This window comes from Mercenaria mercenaria, chromosome 15, assembly GCF_021730395.1.
Source record: "Mercenaria mercenaria strain notata chromosome 15, MADL_Memer_1, whole genome shotgun sequence".
Classification (NCBI taxonomy): Eukaryota; Metazoa; Mollusca; class Bivalvia; order Venerida; family Veneridae; genus Mercenaria; species Mercenaria mercenaria.
In genome coordinates this window covers 20907922-20915091 of record NC_069375.1, presented here as the reverse complement: position 1 = coordinate 20915091, position 7170 = coordinate 20907922, and positions in this window count along the sequence as shown.

Here is a 7170-nt window from a genome sequence, read left to right as displayed (position 1 = left end):
CAAACACACACACACATACACGCGCACACACAAAGCCAACACATTAGGACAAAACGAACAAACAAAGGAACACAGTGGGGCACCGCAGCCAATTCCCCCTCTTAACGTATCACTAAGTATCTTTGTCTTTGCGGTGTTTTCATGTCTTATGTGTGTTGTTACTATATTTACTGTTGCCGGTTTCATAATTCCTATGATATACTAAACGTAATGTGTTGGATATTATTATCAGAAGTAATAAATCATTTATCTGTTACCATATTATATGAAAAATTCATCACATTCCATATTTTGTAAAAGTTTTAGTACCTATTAACAAGTTTAGGTACATTTATTTACGTGCAATGGGTTCCCTAGATCAAGATAACAATATCTGGAGTCAACACAAAAAAATGTTTCTTAAATTAGAAAAAAAGGAATTTTGTTCCGTTTAAAGGGTCGTTTTTTTGGCATTTATTTGGATAATATCATCTTTGGGCACATTTCTTGCTGTTTGTTTCTCATTAGCCCTGCCTGTTATCACTTATTTGTCATTCTGAAGTGAAGGCTGCTTGAGTCGCACCATGAGAAAACCCAGTGCATTTGCGACCAGCATGGATCCCATTCTGACAAAAGTACTTGATCTTCTAAACGAAGATCTGAGGATGACCCATTCACATTCATCTTTGGTTATATTTGGTATATTTGGTTTTCCGACACTGCTATTTTTATTTTCGCAAATCTGTTTTTATTTGAACCAATTAGACGACTCGTTTCAACAAGTATTTGGCTGAAACATCAAAATAGCGTCGAATGTCACAGGGTGAGAAAAATGTGCAATCAGTCCAGGGCTCCAACTCGGGACCTCTCGCTTACAGGGCGAGTACTCTACCGACTGAGCTAACCGGCTACCTGACACATATTCTCCCTTTACGTGACCAAGTCCGTACCGTGACCCTCTCAAGACACGAGGACGTAGTCATATGATGTGGTCGTCATAAGAATTATAAACATGAAAAACCCAGGCTAAATATAGATTTTTTAAACTTCTACTTTCACTTTCAAAATGTTGAAAGTAAGGCTCTGATTGACTAGCGGAAGGGTCGTCAGAACGAGTCTATCAATAGCACGTCTTCAGATCCAAAGCGTAGCGTTAATTGGAGATGTACTTTAGTCAGATTGGCATGGACCAGCCTGCGCATCTAACGGTTTCTCTAATTTAACTGCAATAGGCTTTGAAAGCGAACAGCTTGGATCCTGACCAGACTGCGCGGATGCGCAGGCTGGTCTGGATCCAGGCCGGTCGCAAATGCACTGAGTTTTCTCATGGCGCGGCTCATATGTATTTAATGTATTATTCCTATTTCATTTTATACTTCTAAATGTATTCCCAGGAATACTTTACTTTGATGACAATACACATTGGTTTAAACACACTGTAAATAAAACTAGCAAGAAATTAGTTATTGCCTAAAATGTACTAGTTAGATATTTCGACTTGTTTTATCAGCATCAGTGTCATTTTCGTAACTGAAGTTGCATTGGACTGACCATGTTGTCAACAAGAAAGAAATACAAGTATAAGTTGTCGGAAGGAGGTGACAACCCGCCGACAATTGACTTGTTTTCCCTGTCAGGAGGCTCTGATAAAAATGGATCTATTGCTTGAAAGGTCAAGTATAAACTGTCGGCGAGTACTTGTTCTCCATCAAGAGATTTTCTCAAAATTATGGAAGAGACATTACGACTTAAATTTCCATACACTATCCCTGATAAGAAGTATAAGTTAATGGTTTCAAATGACATTCCAGAAGACCCTTATCAAGAAACCAAGAATTGTTATCACCTATCTTCATTCAGTAAAACAACTAAAATCATGAACAGAAGATTAAGCTTATCAACCATTCAAGCAATAGATCCATTTTTATCAGAGCCTCCTGACAGCGAAAACAAGTCAGTTGTCGGCGGGTTGTCACAACACCCTACGGGCAACGTGACAAGTACCCATCGACAACTTATACTTGTCTGCTATTCATGACTTTAGTTGTTTTACTTAAACATAACGAAGATAGGTGATAACAACTCTTGGTTTTTTGATAAGGGTCTTCTGAAATGTCGATTGAAAACATAAACTTATTCTTCTTATCAGGTGCAGTGTTTAGAAATTTGAAGTCGCATTTCCTCTTCCATTTTTTTTTTGGTAAATCTCTTGGTGTAAAACCATTCATATAACACGCTTCGCGGGTTATATAAATCCTCTGACCTAAACTAACTTTGTTTTGGTAACTTAGTAAATTATTTAGGTCTTGAGGAGCACGTTCATACATGTTAAATTTAACGTCGAGCAACAGCTATCATTTACTATATTTAACGTATTGTATTTCTCAACTAAACTAAGGCACACTGACATACTTTGCTAAATAGAAGTACTAAAAGGCCATCGAAGCAATTAAGCAACTGTAATCTTATCTTCTCCGGATCACAGCCAATGTTAACGACCGCTAAGGTGAGGTTAACGTGACAGTAGGATCAACTTTGTTGCTAAGTTCTCTACATTACAGTTGAAGTCATGATTTAAACCTGAATGATTCTAAATTAATTTTATTGTTTCGATTATTCATCTGTGCACACAATGCAGTGTGTTCCATCAAAATCACAGATAAAAGACGTTGCCACAACTGAAATTCGCAATTTCAGAGTTGTCAAATGCGTTATTTTCTTGATTTGTTTACTCTGTGTTTGAATTTTTAGACCTTGTTCAAGACCGATTGTATCCGCCTCTCCTAAAAATCAAAGCAAGGATTCTTGACCTATCAAATGCACGTAACGTCGAATGACCTATGCATTCCGTTCTTGGACAAGTCATGAATGTTGTTGATAACATGATTTTCTTGCCCTCCGTCCAAGAAGGTCACATGTGTGCTCAATTACTTCATGTCTAGTGAGAAAACGGGACATGGAATCACGTTGGTGTTATGACTGGTGAGGTAATATGTCGTCAGTCGAGCATTGTCTGGCCTTAGATGACCGTGCGTCAGATCACCGAAACGGGAAAAGAGCGTTGTCAATATAACGCTGGGCATTTGAATTGTAAGGAATGACGTTCAGGTTATTTTTCAACACTTCCTCATTTCCTCAACCAAAGCCTAACCATGCCCCACCTAATTGATCCCGCTCCAACAAGCATCTATTAGCAAAGCGTTCATCTCAGGAAACAAACACCCTACCATCAGCAACAGGACTCTTCGCTAAAGAGCACCTTTGGGCACTGGGCACAAGTACAACGTAAATGACGTTGGGTCTACAGCCGCCGAACATCACGATTATAATTAATAATAATCTGACCTACTTACGGTCGCCTGATACTTATTTGGTTTGCGTTCGCCCGCAAACAGACGTATTGAATAGTTGTACTTCTAGCGGCTTTAAAACTGTTACATAATACGTTAACGTCATGCAGTCATTACCTATGGCTTGTCTGAACGGACGCCATCTCTGGCTGTTTTTTTTTTTACTGTTGATTAAACTATCTTGTATCGTCACTGACATGCCCGATGCAAGATGCACAAGAGCTGGAACACCATATGGCATTTTGTAAACGAAAAATGTGACTTTTTGATTGCACAAATGTTAACGAAATGGGTCAAAGGCGAACCAAACTCTTCCTTTTTTGCGTCAGTACAAGATGCAAAAAGAAAACACGAAAACACGTATCAATAATGCACTTGCGCAATGTGTTTTCGCATTCCGAATCAGTACACCTATGACTCTGTTATACACATAAAACCATGGAAATTAAAGATTAAGGTTTCGATGGAGGCATTGAGAAACAAAAATCAAACAACACCAAATCATAGAAAGAAAGAGTTGTTTGACATGAAAATTGAACAGCATGTAAAACATGTATATTACTTTACGAAACAAGTGTCAGTGTACTGATATAAACATTGAATTCCGGAAAAGGGCTGCCTAAAGGGGCTCCACTTCCGGACAGTTAAACGCCTTTAAAAACTCACCATTTTCAAAGAACTGTTACACATGTTCGTTTTGATGCATTTGCAATAGCGTGCGAGTGGTGAAATTTCGAATAACAAGGTGGAACACAGTTTTCAGCAATTGTTTATCTTTATTTCTTTACAAATGGCATTCATTTTCAAAGGGAGACAACTGTTCCCGATTATTTTAAGTACAAATGGCATTCATTTTCAAAGGGAAACAACTTTTTCCGATTATTTTAAGTAATCTTTGAGAAAAAGTTGTCTCCCTTTGAAAATGAATGCCATTTGTAAAGAAAAAAGATAAACAATTGCTGAAAACTATGTTCCACCCTGTTACGTGAAATTTCACCACTCGCACGGTATTGCAAATGCATCAAAACAAACATGTGTAACAGTTCTTTGAAAATGGTGAGTTTTTAAAGGCGTTTAACTGTCCGGAAGTGGAGCCCCTTTAGGCAGCCCTTTTCCGGAATTCAATGTTTATATCAGTACACTGACACTTGTTTCGTAAAGTAATATACATGTTTTACATGCTGTTCAATTTTCATGTCAAACAACTCTTTCTTTCTATGATTTGGTGTTGTTTGATTTTTGTTTCTCAAGTCCTCCATCGAAACCTTAAGGTAAACTAATTTACATATATTATTATACAAGATAAAAATGTTTCGTTTGAATACTACTAACATTGTAAGTTTCCTTCTTTTAACCTTATTTTGTGTAGAATGGGCGAGAGAACATTAAGGACACGCGCACTACCTACAAATATTTTCCTACTTAAAGTAACAAAAATACACGTGGTTGGCTTCTATGAACTTAAAGATAAATTTACAATGCACTCGTAAACTAGTTTATGTTTTATAACTATCCTGTGTACTAATTTGTGACCAAATAAAGAGGTTATAATCTGCTGACAATAGATCACGTGTTCATGTAGGCGGAAGGCCAAGGCCAGAAATAAAATGAAAAATTAGGCAAAGGTTGAGTTATAAATTATTACAATGTAATATTATCCTTCAGGCAATCTCTAAGGACGGATGTGGCAGTATTGTTGAATGACGATGAATACAATTATTAGATAACCTTATACTGGCATTACCTTGATTAGGTTGCTGAAAACGAAATTAATGACAAACCTGATCTTTTATTGCATTGATGATACAACTTTGTTTATTGCATATCGGGTAAAATGTAAAACGTTGGGGTCGACTTACCCAACACACCATATAAGTACACATACTTTTACGGAAAGCCTAAGAGCTTTTGATAATTTATAAAGACATTATTCTCATATTTGTAATAAGAAAATAAAATAATGTTAGTTATCTCATAAAAAGTCATATGGTTCGCAAGGTATTCCTTGACGATTTGCATGCTGATTTTTTCCAGGGGGATAGATGTTATGAAAATAGTGCAAAAGTGATACAAGCATAAAACTTAAAAAATATCATCACTATTCGATGGAAAGCGAATACAAAACTAAACGTCTATTCAAGATGACAGCCATTTCAAAGTAACTACATGTACTCCAAAACTATAATACACAAATATCCATTGTTGTCAAACAAATCTAATAACATTTTTATTTAGATAAGTTACATTGGATTCATACATGTTTGATGTACTTTAAATAATTTTTGGTGCTACTTAAACGTTTTATCTGTCTTGCTTGAAGCTACTTTTTAAATCACATCAGTAATTTTGAACACCATAACCAATAATTTCTATTAAGCATTCAGTATGACCTGTCAGCCGGGTATTCCAGGATACATCCATAATCAATATTTGAGCCGTGCCATGAGAAAACCAACATAGTGGGTTTGCGACCAGCAAGGATCCAGACCAGCCTGCGCATCCGCGCAGTCTGGTCAGGATCCATGCTGTTCGCTTTTAAAGCCTATTGGGATTGGAGAAACCGTTAGCGAACAGCATGGATCCTGACCAGATTGCGCGGATGCGCAGGCTGGTCTGGATCCATGCTGGTCGCAAACCCACTATGTTGGTTTTCTCATGGCGCGGCTCATTTTATATTTTGCATCAAGTATAAAAGCAAAATGCCTTGCAAATACAAATGCCGAATAATTAAAACGCCTTACACCTTAGTTCGAATTTTGTACTTAGTAGGCTCCGTGAAACGGGACCCTGCACTCTTCTCTTTGAGGGCCTACGCAACACTTGTACGCTGTGTGAGTTACGGCCTACTCTTGCATCCAAAAAGCCATGTAAGACGTATAATAAAATCGAACACGAATTACCCAATGGAAGGGAAACAACTCAAATTATTGTAATGGTTAAAGTTGATAACAGAACACTCGCTTATGATGTTAACTCTAATGTTCTTTTGGTCTTGATGCTGATTTTCTCGCTATCACCCAACTAATCTACAGGGCGGAGGCACATACCAATGATGACCATAACAGAACACCGTACCTATCGCTGTCAGCACGCATGCACGAACGGTAACAACCTTACTGTAGAAGGTCTAGTATTAGTAAGTCTATCTGCCAAGCTTGTTTAGACTCTGTTGATCAAGTAAACCTATTTAAAACACTAAGCTGTGATCATCTCTTTCAAATGCACCAAATATTTTCATCTAGGTTGCGGAAGTATGAAGCTCGTTTTTATATTCCCACAAATGTCCTCAAGAAAACGACGCCAAACGATGTCTCTTTGTATAAGAAAACGACGCCAAACGATGTCCCTTTGTATAAGAAAACGATGCCAAACGATGTCCCTTTGTATAAGAAAACGATGAAGTAAACTGTTCCTTACATTGCGGAAGAAAGTGCCGTATACCTTTGACTTAGAAATGATATCTAACATTGTTCCCTTGTATTAGGAAACAATGCTGGACATTGTCCCATGGAATTAGGAAACGATGCTGTACATTGTCCTTTTAATAGAGAAAACGATGGCGTATATTGTCCCTTTCATTAAGGAAACGATATTAAAGTGACAGCGCAATCTGTCGGTATCTACATTCAGAAAAAGTTACGCTTTTTGTGGTATAAATGAAGAGTGGTAACTGTTAAAGCTTTAGAACTATTCTATCCTAAGCTGTTTTAACTGTTGGTACAAGCATATAGAAACCCCCGTATAGTCAAATTTTAACGACTTCAGGTGCATCTAGTTTGTTGTTGTTCGTATAGTTTATTATGTTACAAACAAAAATCGGCAATCAATCTAACTTGAAGTC